We start from the raw sequence: 22726 nt of genomic DNA on the forward strand, positions 1-22726 counted from the left end.
GTCTTCGGCGTGACGAGCGAACGCTTTAACCACGAGGCTACCCCACTGCCCTGATTGATTCTGGATAGTTGTTTCATACATGCCTGAAGGGGTTCATGGCAAAACTATCTAACATGTATTTAAAATTTAATAAAGTCGAGAAAATCTTGTCAGCTGCTGATCACATATATCATTATCAGTCATTTCCATGTTCCAAAGTGGGAGGTGAGGTTATGTGAGCTGTGCTCACTTTTGCATTTGTAATGATGTTGTACACTGATGATTTTTCAACAAACGAAAGTCAATGATTGTTCATGGAATCAAAACGTTTGACGAGGTGGATTTATAGATTTATATGGCTGTACTTAAAAAAAATATATACGTATATAATTCTTCATTTTATGAAATTTGTTTGTTTATTTATTACATATATACACATCTGAAAGAAGCATTAGGGGGACCGTATGTAAAACCAGCATTAGTTAGACCAGATTTTATATGTTTAATATAAAAGCGTTAGGGGCACCAAATCGTATCTATACACACATTTAAAAGCAGGTATTAGGGGCACCAAATGATATATAGTAGTTTAACTATAAATAGCATTAAGGAGACCACGTGTATATTCTGTTATAAAACGTTTACCGACTTTAATGATTTATTGTCACTCCAAATCATTTCAACAAAAAGGATGATGCCAAAAGTATTCATAAAATAAAACATACACGTGTTTTTCGGTCTCCTTAATTCTCATACATACAGAACCAGCATTAGGGAGACCGGAATATATATCGGGAACCAGCATTGGGAAGACCGTATGTAAAACCAGCATTAGGGAGACCAAATGGCACATATGTTTAAAATCACCCATTAGAGAGACCAGTACAGTATATATATTTATACACACATTTTAAAAAGGGGCCTATGGGGACCAGATGGTATATATAATAATTTTAAAAAAACATTAGGGGGACCAGATGGTATATATATTTAAAAACCAACATTTGGGGGTCCAAACAGTAAACATATTTAAAAACCAGCACTTGGGGTACCAGATGGAAGATGTTCTTGTATTATTACTCGCCCGTTGAAGATACAGCAGTGTCATATTTTCACTTCAGTATTTCACTAGTGTAATACCGCTTGACGTGTGACGTGAAAATGGTTCAAAGTTGTGACGTCACAATGCTAATGTTGATGTCGCGATTTTACTAGACCTTGCTTGACTTGAAAGCTGAGAGTCCTCACACGGTAGGCAATTTTGCCGCAGTTTCTGTCAATTAAAAATGGTATTACACGGAAGGTCGTTTAGTATCCTCTATATACCCAGCATTAGGGGGACCAGATGGTCGACATATTTAAAGTTAAAGACCGGCATTTAGGGGGACCAGATGGTATGAATGTTTAAAGAACAGCATAAGGGGAACCAGGTGATACAGTTACGAACTGATTACCACGGCCGGAGAATTCAATCGAGATGGCGTTTTGTAACCGCGACGTTAAAGTAAGTGAAGGCACATGGACACCGCATAAATTGACATACTGAGATCCGGCGACTATGAAAGCATGCATTCAAGCACGTCGATCCCACTGCGGAATTCGTCAGTTTTAGTGTGACTCTTCTAAACCGAAGTAGTCATTTCACAACAGCCAGGCAAGAGGCAGATGCGTGATTGGCAACGTGTGATATTCACCCACAAGAGCAGGTTTTAATTTCACGTTAACGACAGTCGAATTTGTGCTCGCACACGAGTAGGTAAACGCTTGGTGCCTGACTGCGTTCATCAAGCCTCACTATTTGGAGCCTATAGCACAATGGTGTGGAGTGAGCTCTGCGCGATCTAAAACAAGACTGAATGCTCGAAGATTTTGTGAGCGTTTTGTTGCCATAAATGTTATCCAGCAACAATCATGTAGCAGTGTCTACCAACATGATAACGCAAAGTCTCATACAGCAAGGCTAACAGACGACTTTCTGCATAACGCTTTTGTTATGTTGCCGTGGCCAGCATGTTCTCCCAACATGAATCCGATAGAATACTAAAGGGACTCTCTGGATCAACAAATCAGAAAACCATCACCTGCACCTGTCAACGCTGAGCAACTGGAACAATGTTCCGTTCAGGAATGGCAACGGAACAGGTGTAACGTCATGCGTCCTGTTGCGTCGTCATTGGGTCGACGTGGTTTGGGTTGTATTGAAGCCACACTCACGACTGATTCAATATTCGATGACATTTGTTACAAGGAACAGATGCCTACTGATGTGAAGATATACCAGTACTGATCATTTACTAATGAGCTGTATTGGCTCAGTTGTATACAACATGTGTAGGAATTTTGTACATTGTTTGTTCGTTCACTATGAGAATAAAGTGCTGTCTTATTGGTTCAACATCGTTTGTGTTTGTTACAATAAGTATTCAGCGGTCCCAGCGTCAGAACACCATTACCTGTTTTGGTAAGGGGAGCAAACATTATACGAGAAGCAGGTACCAGTATATATGACAGTATATTGATTATAGAGTATAAGAAAATACAAAGTACTTTGTATGATACATTGAGTGGGCCATATACGAGGTTTGGATAAGTCAGTTTTACTGTCCTGAGTTTGCGATGCTTGTGAACTGCAAACATCGAAGTGTAGGCCATGTCCGTGGAGGAGGCTACTGATCAGAAGTACTCTTCAAGCATCCTGCAAAACCCCATGAATGATGGAGTCCTTGTACCGGGCATGGTTCTTTGATTACGGGTCCTCCATTCCTTTGGTATGTGTACCAAGTGGGGCATGGGAACAATTCCAACCATATCTGTTAACTGGAAGGGTCCACATATCGAGTGGTTCCCTGGATAATGTGGCACTGTCTGAGCTCACTTCAGACCTGTTCCGGTCGTAGAGACGAAGGCTTTGTTCGGTCGGTTAGTGGTTGTAGATAGGTCTTCAGACGTGCCACGGTTTTTAAATATTTGTCACGCTGTCACGGCAGACATTGATAATCTCACGCTTTGAAAAAAAAATTAACATACATTTATCAAAACCAAAACTTTTTACTGATTTTTACAGCACTTTTAAGGTGTTAAAAACACTACTTTTCTTCAGCTTCAGGAGGGCTTCGCCTCCCTGACCCCCCACCAGGTCTCCGCCCTGGACCCTGCCGCGGCCTGCAACCCCTGGACCCCGGCTTCTCAAGCATTTTTTCTTTCGGGGTTGTAAGCTCTGGGTCTTCGATGTCCAAATATCTATCCAGCGGCGTGTTGATGTGACAAGCACGTGATTTCTGGAAGTGACGTAGGCAGTCATCCTTTCTAAGATATCCGTAGACACACGCAAACGTTGTTGCGTATCGAATCAAAATGTCCTTGTAAAGTGTGAAGCACTTTTGATGCAATATGCCATATCCAAACAACCAGGTGGCTTTCTGATGCGGAATAGGTTGATGACATCATAGTGTTATGACATGGTAATAAATGAGTACAGTCGACTAAATTTAGCTTAACGTATCAAAAGAGTTAGCTAGATCAAAACTGCATACCTCAGCTAAAACATTTGTCAGTAAGACCTTGCGGTTGGAACGTGGGTGTGGCTAAAATCTGATTTCGAATGCGAAAACATAGTCTTAATATCTTCAACTCCATTTTGTGAGTGCACTGTTATACATAACCCATTCTTCTAGACGGGCTACCTTTCTGTAGTATTCGGCAGTGTTAATAAACATCACCACGTGCTATTCTATTTTTAGCATATATTCACTGCGGATCTAACACCCGGAAGCTATTGAGTAGTGTGTAAATAAACAGTCCTCACTTGAGTTGATAAGTAGTTTATTACGTCTTCGACAAATTTACACCTCCCATATATATGTATGCATTTATGTACTGCTTACGTGACTTGCTAGCGGAAACGCATCTGCTTGGGTTTAACGATGAGTCGGTCAGACTAACAATGTCAATCTTCACTATTAATTATGTTCAACCTTGACCCTGAGGTCATGTTTATGGTTTTATCAGCCGGCACGCTTGTTGCCATTGGCTTCTGTATTGGGTATGAGAGTGCAGCGTCAATGCCTCAACTATGTTTTCTGTTTCTGTACATATTTTTGATTTTTACTCCTTGTGGTTTTTTTTCGAAAAAGGGACAGGCCCAGTATTTTCACAACTTTACTTTTTTTTACATTTTTGTTCTCAACCACTTACTAGTTATATTAAAGCAAAACTCTGTTCCCATTGTTTGAAAACTGAGATGACAGACTATCCGCAAACAACTTTCCCCTTTGTATCCTACATGAAAATGTTGCTATTAATTACTTTAATTTTTTATAAAAAAACAACAAAACTTCAGCATTTGACGGTGGATAAAACTAAGAAAATTTGACTGATTTCCGCTAACTGCAGAGGCTTAGCTGATACAAATAAAAGGAGAGAAGTCATGAATCTATACAGTAAAAAGAAATATATTCAATCATTTGTTTACAGGACATCCATGTAGAAGATGTAAATAGGATTAAAAATGAATAGGGTATAATTGCACCATTTAGATCTAACTCTAGAGGGGTGGCTATACTTTTTGATAATGACATTGATCTTGTGACCATACACAGAACATTAGAGGATGAAAATGGTAATTCTATAATTGCCGATATAACCGTTGAAAATAACAGATTCGCCTCTTACAAATCTGTATGGATCTGATTTAGTAAGATCAGTCTTGAGGGATACAATTAACAAATACTTAGATTCTGAATGTACTGGTGAAAATGTTGACGATTCTGATATGAAACTGAAGACTGATGACAGCTTATTCTTGGAAACTTTCCTGATGAAAGTCAGAGGAAAATCATTTTCCTTTTCATCATTTCTCAAAAAGAAACCAGCAAATAAGACCAGTGAAATGGAACTTAAAATCAAAGATTGTGAAGACAACATTAGAAAAGGTTTTCAAAATATCAATGAAGCCCTCCTAGCTGAACTTACAAAATTAAAATTGGAACTGCTACAAATTAAAGAAGAAGAGATAAGAAGAACTCAACTCAGAAATAGTATCTTATGGTATGAAGGAGAGAAAGCAACAAAATACTTTTGTAATTTAGAAAATAGAAACTTTGTTAGCAAATCAATAAATAAGATTATTACAGATAAGAATTGTGGCAATGATGCCCACCTAGACAATATAATAACTCCAGTCTTTAGTAACAAAATTAGAGACAATCTAGACCAAGAAATAGACATGACCGAAATAACACTGGCAGTCAAAAAATGAAGAATAACAAAAGCCCAGCAATTGATGGATTTCCTATAGATTTCTTTAAGCACTTCTGGAAAGAACTCAAGGTTTGGATTCTTAGATTCATCAATGATGTTTCAAGAACAAATAAGATGTCTCCTACTATGAAGAGAAGAGTTATTACTTGCATCCCTAAAGCTAAAAAAATAGAACCTTATTAAAGAACTGGAGGCCAATTACTTTATTAAATGCTTTGTATAAAATAGTTAGTGCTTGTATCTCTAACAGGTTGAAAATCACCTTAGATTCTTTGATACACAATAACCAAACTGGGTTTTTTATACCAGGTAGAACACTTTGTGAAAATACAAGGTTATTATATGATTTAATGTTTGAAACAAAGAATAGAGATGTCCCTGGTCTGCTGATTTTAACTGACTTGGAAAAAGCTTTTGACAGAGTTTCTAAAGATTTTATCAACTTTGTTTTACTAAAATTTGGTTTGGGAGCTAAGATTATACGCTGGATTAATCTATTAACATATGATAGAACCTCATGTGTTATTTAAAATGGACACCTCTCCGATTTCTTCCCTAATGAACGCTGTTGCAGGCAAGGTGATTCAATATCTCCATATCCGTTTCTTTTTGTAGCTGAAATCCTTGGATGTATGATAAGACAAAACGATGATATAAAGGGTATTGTAACTGATAGTCAGGAATATAAGTAAGGACAATATGCTGATGATACTGAATTATTTCTGGATGGCTCGGAGGAGCCTGCTATTGATACCATTAATACTTTTTATAATATTTCAGGGTTAAAGATAAATATAGATACAACTAACGCAATCTGGATAGGGTCAAAAGCATGTAGCAGAGATATAATTTGTCATGATTTCAATATGGAATGGCAAAGAGAGGAATCTGAAGTTCTGGGTATAAAAGTCACACCTGATTTGAATGACGTATGGGTAATTAACACGAGAAAAAGAATTGAAGAAACTAATAGATTACTGGCAACATGGAGAAAAAGACATTTGACACTGATTGGCAAAATCACTGCAATTGAAACATTGGCTATTTCGAAATTGGTTCACATTTTCAGTTCATTACCTAATTCACAGGAGGAATTTATCTCTTCCCTTGAAAGACTATTTTTCAAATTTATTTGGAATGACAATGACAAAATTAAATGGAGTACCTTAAAAAAAAGATTATACAGAAGGAGGATTACGCATTATAGAAACCTCATATTTGCCAAAAATAGGAAGACCTATTTCATCATATTGATATGGACTGGCATATGAATTCCAAAACTTGAATCTGACCACGTGATACACAGCATAATGAGATTTTAGTATATCGTCATCGCAGGCTATATATCGTTAGATATCATAATTCACCCCTTGGCTGATTCTTTGAATAACTATTGGGCAAGCATTCTATGACTATTGCTAAATAGATTTTGTACTGATTCTGCCACCTGGTGAGGCGCGGTGTGAGGAGACTGTTCTCCATCGAACACACGGCATTAACATTCCTCACGCCCACCACTGACGCCTGTTCATACCAATAAATAGAGTCCTCTTGATACTAGTCTTCGTTCAATGTTCTTTTTGGTTACTTATTATTTGTATCTGCAGAGAGTGTGCGGCCCTTGGTGTGAAATGTGAATAAATTGTTGTAGAGAAGTGTCTTGTGCGTGAGATACCTGAGGTGGGGCAACGCAGTGATTAGAGCGTTCATTTACCACACGCCCAGTGTTTGGAGCCCATTTCTGATGGTGGAGGTGGCGGTGCCTAGTGAGTAAAGCTTTCGCTCGTTACGTCTCAAATCCGGTTCTATTTAGAACACATGTGCACTGTGTGTAGTCAGTTTCTGACGTACCATCAGTGATATTGCTTGAACAATTTGTTAAAGAACAGTTAAAACCTACTCACTCACTCACTCACTCACACACTCACTCAGTGTGTGTAGTCAGTTTCTGACGTACCATCAGTGATATAGCTGGAACTAATTGTTAAAGAACAGTTAAAACCTACTCACTCACTCACTCACTCACTCACTTATTGAGACGGCTACATTCCATACGGACACTGGTTACTTTTACACATTCGAGTTGTTTGTATTTGTGGTCACATGTATTTATTAGCAGCTCTAAATTAAATGAGTATTCGTGATTAATTTCTTATATTACGCAAGCCGCAGCGTATGTGGAACTATACTGAGATAACATATATTTATTAATCTCGTATTCTAAGTTGCTAGTTCCTATGTGTGTAGTGATATAATATAGCCGGCCATATTTGCTCATGTGTTATTCATCTCTCACTGAAACATGAACATGATAATAATGAACTCAAGAGACAAATGACTTCAGTATCTGTTGAATTCATTTTGTCATTCAACAGTTCATAAGACCCGTAAGTTCAATTTTTCACCATTAGGTGGCCCACTCTGAGAGAGACATCTGGATTTTAAGCTTGCCGTATAACAGTATGTACACCCTTGGTGCCTTGGGATCATTGTCCGAACAACAGCAACCCTTCGTACGTTTTTTTTTGAGTTGGTCCTCAGCAACCCATGCTTGTTGGAATGTAATAAGGTTTGGGCCGGACAATCCTGTGACTCACATCATGAACATTGATCGAAGCAGCTGAAATGTCCAAGTGTGACCGCTATCCCCTCGTACAACAGAATGGGAAGCTACACACTGTACCACATTACCAGTCAAGAACACAGACACAGGTTAATTGTTCATGATGTCATGTTATCGGTGCCTTTATTAAGACACATTCATCGTTGTTGTATCGTTTTTATTTGTTGTTTGTGTTTCGCTGTGAGGAGACATGTCATGTAGATCCGGCTGTCTTCCTTCAATGACAGATGATTCGTGTTTTATGCCGCAATCAGTCGAATATAATGACAACCTGACAACCTGGCCACGATAGCTGCAATGGGTGTCTCCTGGTACTGTGTAGCTAACTGGGCATGTTCGAGTGAGTGAGTGAGTGACTCTGGTTTCATGCCACTTTAAGCTGTATGCTAGCAATATCACGAGTCTTGGGCGTGGCCAGTGAAGGATTATGCTGCCCCACTGACCACTGACATGCTTGAAATAACCGAGACTGAGTGTGCCTCTACACCAGTGTCTACGTCAAACCTACTGTTCACTGTTAATATTGAGTTCAGTGAACAGTTCACAGTGGCAGTGGATCCGCCATTGAAATGCTACACACCATTGATTGAGTTATTTCTTGAAAAACATCTTTCACATACACTTTTAATTCTTATGAGCGAAATGTACTATCAGGTGAAATGTGTTTGCAAATACGTGATAGCTTCATAATTGAAAACAAAATGTTAGGGTGTATTTGAGGTGTGTAGAAAATATGACATATGGCCAATCTGATGTGATCCGCCATTGATGCTTGTGATGCTTGAGGGTTATAGTTCCATAACTTCTTTCTTTCTTGTTGATCCTATTATCTGACAAATCTGGAAATGTGTTAAGGACTCTTTGTGACAGTTTTACACGTTCTGCTTTTGAGGGGTGTGTGGCAGTGTCAGCTGACATTCTATTAATGTCCATTCCATTCACCACATGCAATAAGATATCTGAATTTACTAATGTAAACAAAATGTCTCGAAGTAGATGTTTTTAAAAGAACAGCGGGAGTTAACACGTGTTCTCGCGATACTTTTGCGTTATTTAACATGTTGTGGGAGGGAAGGCCGCGGTGGATCATTTATTCTTTCATTCATTCACATATATACTTCTTTCTTTTATTGTTTCTTCCTTTCATTCATTCACATATATACTTCTTTCTTTTATTGTTTCTTCCTTTCATTCATTCACATAATTCTTGCTCTTAATTCTTACTATAATTCATTCATTCATTCATTGTAAAATTTCGACTGATACAATAAACTGGTTGAAGTTCTGGTAAACACAGCTGAAGTAGCGCTGGGAACGAGCCAAGTCACTGTGTGCGTCGGAGCATGATGAGGCACACGTTAATTAGTACAAATGGTAATCGAGCAATCGAGTGACCTATCCCTGCTGTAGATTATCCCTGATTAAATACACTGACGGCAGAATCTCTGTATGTCTATCAGGCAACGTTCTTACCCTGTAACAGACTGATACGTTTATCTGCCTGTGAGAGGAAATCAACTGGATCGTGTATTCGTCTCGACTAGAAGGGACCATTGTTTGCAATGATACTGAAATGGTACTCTAGAGATGTGTGTGGTGCAATCCTCTCCCTTAAGCTTGTCACTCGTCGGTTTCCAGTAAGCTTTCCAAAGACTCGTAATTTTACATCCTAAATGGCAGATATTTTGTGTACTAGATTTTTACCAACGTAGAGTTGTCAAGTCTAGATGATAACTTTCTTGGCACCAGGAAACCATCAGTGTAAATCCGTTCAGGAGGCAGAGTGGAATATAGCTTGGTCTGGACAGACCATTGTTTGGTAGGGTGGGGGGTTCAAAGTTTCCCGAGTACAGATATAGACATTAAGTGGTTGAAACGTTCTTCAGCTGAAGACCTGTTTAACAAATTAATTAACCCCTGCCCACATGTATTTCCAAGGCCCCGGTAGTGCATACCTTGATGGCAGTGTTTGCCGTTACAAGCCCCTGTGCATACCATTACTTGGTGGTGGACTGTACAAAGTTTCCCGGGCACAGACCTCAGGTTGTTCAAGCGTGCTTCCCATGAAGACCGGGGTTCACATACACACCAGTGACAATTGTGTGAAACCCTCTCAATCCTTCACTCATTTTTGAAGTATCAACCAAGTTACTCATGGGACACAACCTGGGTCAGTAATCTGCACACAAAGTACTGTGCTTCGTTTTTCATGTCACGGGTAGCACTTAAAGGTGTGTGTTAGCGCACTGGTGTAACAGATCATAGGCTGCCGGTTGAACTCGCACGGATGAGATGGAAACAAGCTGTTAAGGTAAGAACTGTATTCCCATAAACAAAACCTGTTAGTGTAGGGTATTCATGATGTGAGAACCCAAATCAACATGTAATAATCTGTCAAACGATATGGCTCTGTCCACGTCACTGGAAGTGGTCAACAACCACCGCCTACCACCACACATCACAAATGAGCACACCAAGAATTCCCCCAAACCTATAGTGATTAAATTTGTGCACACGGCAGATAACAAGGTGTGCTGCAAGCGAGCGTTAAACATACTTCACTGTTAAAACATAGAAAAATAACAATCGGTACTGATCTACCAGTCCTTCTAAAGAAATGCAGCAAAACCTTTCGTGCGAAAAACCGAACACAAGGTTAAAACACGATTGTATGTGAGAGGAATTCCTGTGATACATGACTATAGAAAGGACATAGAAAACTGTCAAGGTTGGTGATAACATCCAGTCATGATGTAATTCGCGGATCGGTTAGTGCGTGCGTCTCTTTGTGAACGCAAATGTACCAGCATTTTACTCAGATTTTAATCGTTACTGCTAGTGAAGTGTTGGACATACCAAGTTCTAACCCTACCCAGTCATTCCTCGACCAGGTCCTGATTTACAGTAAGACTCCGTCTGAAGAGAGATAGGGTGAACCTTTCCTTCCCCACTGACTACGTTGGTTTGTTTGTAAATAACACGTGACCCTAAAACCGGATGTTATTGTGGTAAGGTCAAGGCCACCAGTTACACGTGATTTTGTTTCCAGTGTAAGTGACTCCTTGAGGCAGCAAAACGTTACTTATAATCAGGAGACACCGAGTGAACATTATGGCAATGTCTGAACACGATGGAGTCCCGGTATGCGCTAGTCATTGAGATACATGACACTGTGTTTTTTTTTCATGTAAATATGTTCATTAATGAGGGCGGTTTCGGTTTGGAACAAACGGAAGCATAGTGAGAGTTCAGCCCGTACCCCCACTCCCATCAAAAAACAAAATTACAAACGGACATGCAAAGCTCACCCTAAATATGTATTTAGTAATCTATAACAGGTAGAAAAACAATCAATCGATCCAATGAACTTTTTTCAGTGTTGGCATATTCCCCTGGAGCAATTTTTTTACGTAAAAAGAGCGTGTGTGTACGGGCAGAACACTTTCCCAAAGGGAAAAATTAAAATGCTGTCATTAAATTGTAGAGGGTTTAATAATAACCTTAAAAGGATACAAGTTTCAGATTCGTGAGAAGGAAAAAGGCTCAAATCTATTGTCTTCAGGATGATCATGTTACAGCTGTCCAGGAACAAGTAACAACACAACAATGGGGATGCAGTGGGGATGTATAGTGAATACTACCGTACATAAGCCCAGTTAACAATAAGGCAAGGGGGACAGCAATTTTATGTAGCAGTGGATGTGACTATCAATGATAAGATATATACTTTGATTCACTTAGATGGACAAAACTCTGATAAACCAGAATTCATAAAAATGTTAGAGAAATATCAGAAGAATTAAATATTGTTACATGTGGTGATTGGAATTTGGTGATTAATCCTGATAATGATACCTTTAAGTATAAACATATTAATAACCCTTAAGCAGGGAAGGAATTGTTTACAGACAATAGACTTCCTATTTTAAAGACTCAAACCGGAGAATTGGTCCCTCTGAGAGAAAGTTCACCTGGCAACAAATACGAAAACAAGCTCGAATAGACCCATAATGCTTTCAGTTCTGTAGAGGAAAGTAATATACACCCAAGAATTAATTCAGATCTCTCAAAAGTGTCACTCACAATTAGAGTGTCAGGTATACAAAGTGGGAAGGGCTTTTGGAAGCTCAATAATTCACTGACAAAAGATACAAAATATGTCGAAATTATAAAAGAAATAAGTAATACCCTAGAAGAATATAAATAGAAGATGGAAGGATCTTTACCTTTAATGATCAATTACTATGGGAAATGTTACTGATAAATAAAGTGGAGCATCAATACTTTTTTCATCTATACACATAGGAAGAAAAAAAATGAATTAAACTGTCTTGAGAGTAAGCTAGGAGAACAAAATGTTGATAGAGAGGCAGAGTATATAAGGGAACAGTTTAAAGGAGCTAGATGAGAACTAGTAAATTTTACAAAATAAGAACTGAAGGCCTCTTTGTGCGATCTGATGGCAAATTGATCTAACTTGGTGAAAAAACTACTTCCTCCATGTAGAACACAGACATTTTCTAAATAAATCCTTCCGAATTCTCGATTGAGAGAATGGAACAAAAGTAACACAAAAGAAAACAAAAACGAAAAAAAACCCCCAAAAAACAAAACAAAAAAACAAATTGAAATTATGCAAGAAGTAAGAAAGTATTACATTAAATAATACAAAAACAGAAAATTGTACACAGACTGACCTTGAGAATTTATTTTCTGATGCTTTAGTGCCACGGCCAGATCATCAAACATCACTTACTTCGGAAGGTGTACATACTTATCAAGAGAAGCTTGAAGCATGAAAAAAAATATGAAAATGATAAAAGCCCTGGCCCAGATGGCTTCAGAGCTGAATACTTACAAATGCTTTGGATGGATCTCCAGAAATATTTGATTAATACCCTAAATTATGCATATAAAACAGTATCCTGATGCATATGAAAAAAGTAAGGATTGATTACTTGTAAACCATAAGAAAATAAATGTGAAATGTATTTGAAAAACTGGCGACCCATCTCCTTTTTAAATACAACCTATGAGTTTGCAGCGGCTTCAATTGCTGATAGGTTAAAACCAAGTGTACCATTAATCATTCATGAAGATCAGAAAGGATTTGGGAAAGGTAGATATATAGGTGATGTAACCTATTATATAATTTATGTTGCACAGTAGTTGTATCAGATACCAGTATACTGTTACTGATTTTGAAAAGGATGTTTTACACATTTTCAACATTGGGCCAAGCATTCAATATTGGATAAAACTCTTTTCTGCAGACCTTGAGTCTAGTGTTTTAGTAAATGGGTTTGCAACCACCCTTTGTCATTGTCCCAGTAGGTTGTCATCAGGGAGACCCAATATCGCCATATATATTTCTTCTTTGTGCTGACATCTTAGCAATAATGGTTTGAAATAATAGTAGGTGATGAATTAAAATAGGCCACTTAAAATCTACACTTACTTTAGATGGATGTGGAAAAAAGTCTCTGTGCTACCATGAACACCTTATCGTGTTTTGCTAGATTTTTAGGTTAAAAGTTAATGCATGAAAAAACTAAATTGATATAGATAGGGTGAAAAGATAAGGTCTAGATATCAAGTATGTGAAGATTGGAATTCTGACTGGACACAGACACAATTTAAACTACATGGGATTGAGTTTGATGTGGAATTAGACAATATGGTTAGCCTAAATTACACATATAAACTTGTTTAGGTAGAAAAAGAAATGGTTGGTAAAGAGTTAGTGAGTGAATGAGTGAGTTTAGTTTTATGCCACACACACCAATATCTAAGGTACATGGCAGTGGTCTGTAAATAATCGAGTCTGGACCAGACAATCCAGTGATCAGCAGCATGAGCATCAATCTGCACAATTGGGAACAGATGAAGTGTCAACCAAGTCAGTGAGTATAACCTCCTGATCCCGTTAGTCACCTCTTATGCCAAGTATAGTCGTCTTACATTGCAAGCATGGGTTGCTGAAAGCCTATTCTACCCTGGACCTTCATGGGTGATAGGCAAAGAGAACATTAACACCAATTGGCAGAAATGTAGTATTAATATGTTTGCTTCTACCTAAAATCTTTGCTTCTACCTAAAATTATTTGCTTCTACCTAAAAATCTTTGCTTCTACCTAAAATTATTTGCTTCTACCTATGATTGATCATCTTTTCAGCAGTATACCTACTCCACCAAAGCATATAACAGAAAATTTTCAGAAAAAAATGTTTTCAGTTTATATCGAAGTTTAAACCAGAGAAGGGAGAAAATATCACTACAGCCAGAATATGGTGGCATTAGTGCACCTGTTGTGGAAAATTGCACCTCAGAAATTAGGATGGGTTACTAGATTATTTAATAGTTAGTCTAAGTGGTCAAACATATTTTTTCAATCTGTAGTGAATGAAAACTATTGCGCCAAACATTCATAACAGTTTTGGGATGTAGATGTTGCTATTATGGAGCACATACTGACCTGTTTTGACTCTACAGAAACAACTACTGAAGACACTGTAAGCAAATCAGTTTGGCATAACAATTCCATCAAAAGTGGTGGTAAGCCCATATATACTGGACAAAATATGTTTGGGATATTGGTATTTTTATGATTGATATCAGTGTGTCAATGGATAAATACTTCATTATTGATAATTTCAAAATTTACATTTATCCCTATCTATTTTTGTCCAGTATATACTGCAACGTGGAATAAAAAGGGTATAATATGCCTCAACGATTCTATTGATGAACATGGTAAAATCATATGAGTTTGATGACTAGTTAACAAATCTAGAATTAGAAGCAATTTCGTGACCTATCAATGAATTAAACAAGCTATGTTGAGGTATTTAAAAAAAAAAACATCTGTAGGAAACATTGAGTGAAAAGGACCAATATTGCCATTCAACATCTCAAACATACACAAACAATAAATCTTTATGTAAGGTACTTAATGAAATTCTGCATGAACCTAATATTACAAAATGTTAGACCTACACAAAGTGGGAAAGTTACCTTGGGAGAACATATACTGATTCAGAGTGGATAAGTGGTTTCTTATAGCACAAGGTGATTCCGATGGTTTCTGATAGCACAAGGTGATTCCGATGGTTTCCGGTAGCATAAGGTGATTCACATGGTTTCTGATAGCACAAGGTGATTCTGGTGGTTTCTGATAGTACAAGGTGATTCTGGTGGTTTTTGATAGAACAGGGTGATTCTGGTGGTTTCTGATAGCACAGGGTGTTTTTGATGGTTTCTTATAGCACAAGGTGATTCTGATGGTTTTTGATAGAACAAGGCGATTCTGATGGCGTTTGATAGGACAAGGTGATGCTTATGGTTTTTTGATAGCAAAACGTTATTCTGATGGTTTGATGGATAATTATGTCTTTACTGAAGTTGTTCACGTACAGACGGGTGTGGCACAGGTAATCAATAGTTAAGTCTCTGGTATTGTCATTCATACACAAATTGGTATTAGACAGGTGACACATGGTTAAGTCTCTGGTGAAGTGATTCATACACAGATGGGTGTTACACAGGTGACAGATGGTTAAGTCTCTGCTGAAGTGGTTCATACATAGATGGGTTTGACACAGGTGATAGATGGTTAACTCCCTGCTGAAGCGGTTCTTACACAGATGGGTGTGACTGAGGTGACACATGGTTAAGTCTCTGTCGAAGTGGTTCATAAACAGTTGGGTGTGACAGAGGTGACAGATGGTTAAGTCTCTGGTGAAGTGGTTCATACACAGATGGGTGTTACACAGGTGAAAGATGGTTAAGTCTCTTGTATAGTGGTTCATACACAGACGGGTGTGGCAGAGGTGACAGATGGTTAACTCCCTGCTGAAGCGGTTCTTACACAGATGGGTGTGACTGAGGTGACACATGGTTAAGTCTCTGTCGAAGTGGTTCATAAACAGTTGGGTGTGACAGAGGTGACAGATTGTTAAGTCTCTGGTGAAGTGGTTCATACACAGATGGGTGTTACACAGGTGAAAGATGGTTAAGTCTCTTGTATAGTGGTTCATACACAGACGGGTGTGGCAGAGGTGACAGATGGTTAAGTCTCTGGTGAAGTGGTTCATACACAGATGGATGTGTCACGGGTGACAGATGGTTAAGTCTCTGGCGAAGTGGTTCATACATAGATGGATGTGTCTCAGGTTATGTTTTTGCAGACGTCATTGAAGGCTTAGGAAGAACCTCTTTGAGACAGGGTAAGATGAAGTAGTGACATTTACTCCGGGAAACCCAGACAGTCTTTGTAGTGACCATGGTGGAAGCACCGTCTCTCGTCCACACACGTCTTACGTTGCGTATTGATGCCTGAGGGCTCCAGGGTCAAGTGTGATAGATTCATGCACAACTTGAAGTGGCAGAGATGACTGACAGTTAAGTCATCCCTGAAGTCCTTCAAGTTGTGCAGGAAATACCAAGCCCTGTTTGCCCGGAGTCTCATCCTTTTCGTCCGCAACGTCGTGTTGAGTACAGGGTAGCCATCCTTGTCAACTGAACCTTCCCACAACTGACATTGGTTGTCTGGGCGTCCGATGTTAATTCTGCATCTTAACCTGCTCATCAGTGTCTGTATCTCAGTTTCCGTCAGGATCATTTCATACAAAGAACACATCTTAATAATCGTATCTGCAACAAAGACATTGGTAGGTTGAGTGAGCGGGTCAAATGCCCGCCATCAAGTCACCTTCACAGTCATCACAGACTGATTTGTAATTGACAGTAAGGGAAAGGTTATCACATTAAAAGAATTTCAGAACAGAAACAGAAATAAATGCAGTACCTGTGTCAGTAGTGGTCAGTCAGGTTACCTGTGTCAGTAGTTATCATTCAAGATACCAGTGTCAGTGGTTGTCAGTCAGGGTACCTGTGTCAGTAGTTATCATTCAGGGTACCTGTGTCAGTAGTTATCATTCAGGGTACCTGTTTCAATAGTTATCGTTCAGGGTATCTGTATCAATAGTTATCATTCAGGGTAATTGTGTCAGTAGTCAAAAGTCAGGTTATTTGTGTCAGTAATTATCATCCAGGGTACCTGTGTCAGTAGTTATAATTCCAGGCACCTGTTTCAATAGTTATCAGTAGGGTGCCTGTTTCAATAGTTATCATTCAAGGTATCTGTGTCAGTAGTCACCAGTCCGGCTATTTTTGTCAGTAATTATCACCCTGGGTACCTGTGTTAATAGTTATCAGTCAGGGTACCTGTGTTAATAGGTATCAGTCAGGGTACCTGTGTTAATAGGTATCAGTCAGGGTACCTGTGTTAATAGGTATCAGTCAGGGTACCTGTGTTAATAGTTATCATTCAGGGTGCCTGTGTTAATAGTTATCAGTCAGGGTACCTGTGTTAATAGTTATCAGGGTACCCATTTCATTAAGCCCACTATGATAATTCCCTATCTTTGAGTAACCTCTGAACCTTCGCCACCAAACCCACTCCCGTCATTCTCCATCAAACCCCATCACATCCTTCTCCATGAAATCTGATCCCATCCTCCTCCATCAAACCCCATCACATCCTTCTCCATCAAACCTGATCCCATCATTCCCGTCAAACCCTATCACATCCTTCTCCATCAAACCTGATCCCATCCTTCTCCATCAAACCTGATCCCATCATTCCCGTCAAACCTGATCCCATCCTTCTCCATCAAACCCCATCACATCCTTCTCCATCAAACCTGATCCCATCATTCCCGTCAAACCCCATCCCATCCTTCTCCATGAAATCCCATCTCGTTCTTCTCTATCAAACCCCATCACATCAGTGTCCTACACTGCCATAGAGCTATTCCGCCCAGTAATACAGTCAATATATTTAGAACAATATTGTTTGTAGAAACTTTACATTTTTTCACTTCATTGCTTTTATAGACAGAACATGCAAACACTATTCAGACAACTATTTCAGACAGTGTTTGATATTTGTGTGAACAAAACAGTATGACTCCTTAATCTATTGTTATACATTTCACATGATTTCAGAAATCATTTTCCATCAACATTCCTATATACATGACCACAGAACGGCATTTGTTGAATATAATGTTATGTTTCCAGGAAACAATAGTTATGACACACAAAATAAAGATGGGTAGCAAGAAATCGGCATATGATTATAAATTTTACCAATACAGAAACAAACTCATAATAATGTACACAACATAATGGTCTCAGGTGTGCTCAATGACCACCCATGTCCTGGACATTGTAGTGTTCCTCACAGGTGTCACCAAGCACTGACACATAAAGAACTGCTTTGTCAGTAAACCATAGATCTGCTCAATGACCACCCATGTCCTGGACATTGTAGTGTTCCTCACAGGTGTCACCAAGCACTGACACATAAAGAACTGCTTTGTCAGTAAACCATAGGTCTGCTCAATGACCACCCATGTCCTGGACATTGTAGTGTTCCTCACAGGTGTCACCAAGCACTGACACATAAACAACTGCTTTGTCAGTAAACCATAGATCTGCTCAATGACCACCCCTGTCCTGGACATTGTAGTGTTCCTCACAGGTGTCAGCAAGCACTGACACATAAACAACTGCTTTGTCAGTAAACCATAGGTCTGCTCAATGACCACCCCTGTCCTGGACATTGTAGTGTTCCTCACAGGTGTCACCAAGCACTGACACATAAACAACTGCTTTGTCAGTAAACCATAGGTGTGCTCAATGACCACCCCTGTCCTGGACATTGTAGTGTTCCTCACAGGTGTCACCAAGCACTGACACATAAACAACTGCTTTGTCAGTAAACCATAGGTGTGCTCAATGACCACCCCTTTCCTGGACATTGTAGTGTTCCTCACAGGTGTCACCAAGCACTGACACATAAACAACTGCTTTGTCAGTAAACCATAGGTCTGCTCAATGACCACCCCTGTCCTGGACATTGTAGTGTTCCTCACAGGTGTCACCAAGCACTGACACATAAACAACTGCTTTCTCAGTAAACTATAGGTCTGCTCAATGACCACCCCTGTCCTGGACATTGTAGTGTTCCTCACAGGTGTCACCAAGCACTAACACGGATACTCCAGGTCTTCTGTACCTTGACCACAGATGCAGGTCAGTCAGGATTACTGCGAGAATTTTACACTTGTGGGTGTGGTTGGAATACCACCAGTAATAGCTGTTATAGATTATGTCTCATATCATTCAAAAGAATAACGATCACAAACCCTGTTCAACAGTCACATCATCCTATTGCTTTATGTTCATTGTTACGAAGCCTCCCTGACTTCAAGCCTATATCATCGTTTGTACAAGTCATTGTCTTCATCTTGTATTTGTTAAGCTGTAATGGAGTTTCACGGTGTTCAAACTGGTGCTGTAAATGTAACAGCCAAGCTAATAACTTCAAGCACTGAATACCTGTAGTTTATTGGAATTCTGTAATGTCCCACTGGCCTATAAACATAAATGGCTTGGCAACCACAACTGAATCAGTAGCATAATCATCAAATGAGAGATTCAATATGTCTTGTTCCTTTTATGGCATGTACCTGTAGTCGTGTGTATTACACTTCAAAATACTTGAAAATTACTTACATTAACTATTAATTGAGTAGATCCGTGCGGCATAAAACTAAACTCACTCACTCATTAATTGAGTAGCATGGTAATGAAATAATGTGAAAGTTCACAATCTTACTTTCTTATTACTCATCAACTTCTAAAAATGCCAATCAAACAAATTACGGACAAATCAGATAACATTATTTGATCGCCCGAAATGAAAACTGACATGTCCTGGGCGTCGGGCGAGGTATTTTTGAACAGCTGCAAGTGGTACAAGTATTTTTCAGACAACTGCTTCCTAAGCAAGTTAGTTTACCAGTAGTGTATCTCATGTGGTTACGTTAATGTGTGATGTGACAGTGTTAGAGAAACATGAAATGTACAATCATTACAGAATTTTAAGTGAGATAAATAATAACGTTTTATGTAACATTAAGGCATTTCAAAACTAGTATCAAGTGGGGGGAGATGTAAACAGTTTTAGTTACAAATGACTGTTTACAGCACACAGACTGTACACAACAAGATGATCTTGCTACCCACTTCTTTCATATCCAGAATATTTTTACCAGGATCCAGAGGAACTTACACCACAGCAAATCCCAAGGAGCTGATTGTAAATTGAAACTCTCTCAGTGTTTTTTTACATATCACACGATTTTCAATGCTTGCATTTTTTCAACTTTCATAAGATAACAGTAGTGCTCCTCATTACATAGTCAGGGGATAAATGAGGCCTTATTAACTATTGAGGATGTTTCATTCAAATGTGGCACCAGACAAGGGTGTTTCAAGGTCCTAATGTTCTTTACTTTCATCAGTAACCACAGGTGATTTAATTTCATGTGATTTGACTTTAAATTTGTGTCCACTTATGTTTCATGTCACTCTCTCATTCTCACATTCCATTAAACACGTGAAATCTACACTCCGTATGTGAATGTGCTATATGTATTTAACATATTGTGTAGGGTATTCACTGTGTATCCCAAACTTTTGCAAAGGTAAATGTCAAGTCATGCTCTGTTGTTCCATCCCATTGCCAATGTTATGCATTGGAATATAATTTGTAGCTCTTAGTATTCATAGCTTATTGTAATTTTAAACTGGGCACACACACTCACAAATCAAATAGAAAACACCCAAAAAACAGCAAAAACAAAACAACCCCAACACTTTTGAATTTTAATTTCACTTTAATTTGTGTTCCTTCTTACACAGTGCTTTCCCTAATACTCTTCTCATGGCTTTGTGGTCCTGTGTTTAAATAACATTACCTCATTAACTTTCATATCATTCCCTACTATATGAACATTGTAAGGTTCTCCATGCCTAGGGCTGTGGATATTGCTGTTATCTGTCTATCTGCTATCTTAAGCAGTTGTCAGTGTACAATACAATGGCTTTACCACCCCTTGCTTGTTTGGAGGGGCGTTGGATGCGTGATTGGAGAAAGAACTATGATGCAACTACGACAGATCACGTAATACATTGAAATAATACAACTAGCAGGAATTTTGTGTAAAGACAAGTTGTGATTAGTAAAACATTGTAGATGTTATAGGTATCAGACTTTTATTTGGAAATCTAATTACCCACAATTTCGTTCATTTACACCTTTTCTGTTTGATTCACGTTTTTTAAAGTAAATGCATTTCTCTATGGTTGTAATATTTTTCTTATTATTCAGACGTTTTTCCTGTGGAATTGTCAGTTTTTGAAACTTTTCATGTGATACACACAGCTGTTCAATTGTGTCATCACCGCCCTTTGAACAATGATAACCTTGTATTATTAATCTATCTAGTTTTGATACATATTTCTTAACAAGTTCTCACTAATTTTAACCTCAACGCATCATAAGAAGACACTGAATGTTATAATGCAGAGTTACAGGGAACAGTTGGATTTTCAAAAAAGAAGTCCAGAAAGCAGATTTCTTTCTATTTTAAATGCATAATTATGACAGATTGACACATTGTTCCTGTATAGAGATGTGGTAAGAGAGAGATGTAGCTGGAGACATGTAACATGTCATGTGATAATAGTTTTAGGGACAAAGAGATTTAAAGTTTGAAGTGCCAACAGCTGAACTGCCAGATTAACACATGGCAAATACCCTTGATTCACACTGACAATGTGACCTAATTATGGACATAGTGTTGACATGAACACGCTGCTATTCCCCATACCATTTACTGCCAAGTACACAGATCGATGCTCATGCTGTTGATCACTGGATTGTCTGGTCCAAACTCGATTATTTACAGACTGCCGCCATTTAGTTGGCAGTTGCTGAGTGCGGCACAAAAGCACTCACTCACTCACCCCGTACCCTTCATTTTAATGTGCCTGGTATTTATTTGTGACGTAAATCAAAGAGTGGCCACACACCATAAATTCTAATGACTTTCAGACCATAATTAACAAGGGATAATTAATTGAAGGGAACTTATACAAGTTGATCATCACTTATATCGTGGGGACATGTATATATGTTTCATGTGTATAATATTACATATGTATTTGAAGAATATTTCTTACCAGTTTAAATCTAACTGGATGGGACTGCTGATCTACAAGGTGTCATACACTCATACTCGTCATCATTACTTGATGACGTTGTCTTGTCATCACGAATCTCACAGTATGCCTGAATATAGCAAAATCGCAAAAGACAAGCGACAAGTTAACTTCAAATACCCTCCAAGAGATAACTATGGCTTTGAGGACACAACCTCTCTTTTCCCTCCTCCCCTCCCCCGCCTTTCCCCTTCCCCACCTCCAGATATTCCTCCCCCACAATCACTGCTCTCCAACTTCCCACACATACACCCACACATAAATCTACCTCCCTAAGTTAACTATAAAACTTTCATCCTAACCTAACACATCACCTCTACCATCACGCAATATGACTTCTTAAGATAATGTTAAGATTGGTTAAATCCCATATACCTGTTGATACTTTCTCCTTGTTCTGCAAGGCGACTGTCAGTGCTGCTGGCTTTCTTTGAGTTGGCCATTTGATGTACAGGTGTGCATGTCCATGTTTGATGTACAGGTGAGCATGTCCATGTTTGATGTACAGGTGTGCATGTCCATGTTTGATGTACAGGTGAGCATGTCCATGTTTGATGTACAGGTGAGCATGTCCATGTTTGATGTACAGGTGTGCATGTCCATGTTTGATGTACAGGTGAGCATGTCCATGTTTGATGTACAGGTGTGCATGTCCATGTTTGATGTACAGGTGTGCATGTCCATATTACATAGTGGTTAAAGTCCAAGGTCATGTTACTTCCTTTGAA

Source organism: Haliotis asinina, unplaced genomic scaffold (assembly GCF_037392515.1).
Source record: "Haliotis asinina isolate JCU_RB_2024 unplaced genomic scaffold, JCU_Hal_asi_v2 scaffold_24, whole genome shotgun sequence".
In the NCBI taxonomy this organism is placed as follows: domain Eukaryota; kingdom Metazoa; phylum Mollusca; class Gastropoda; order Lepetellida; family Haliotidae; genus Haliotis; species Haliotis asinina.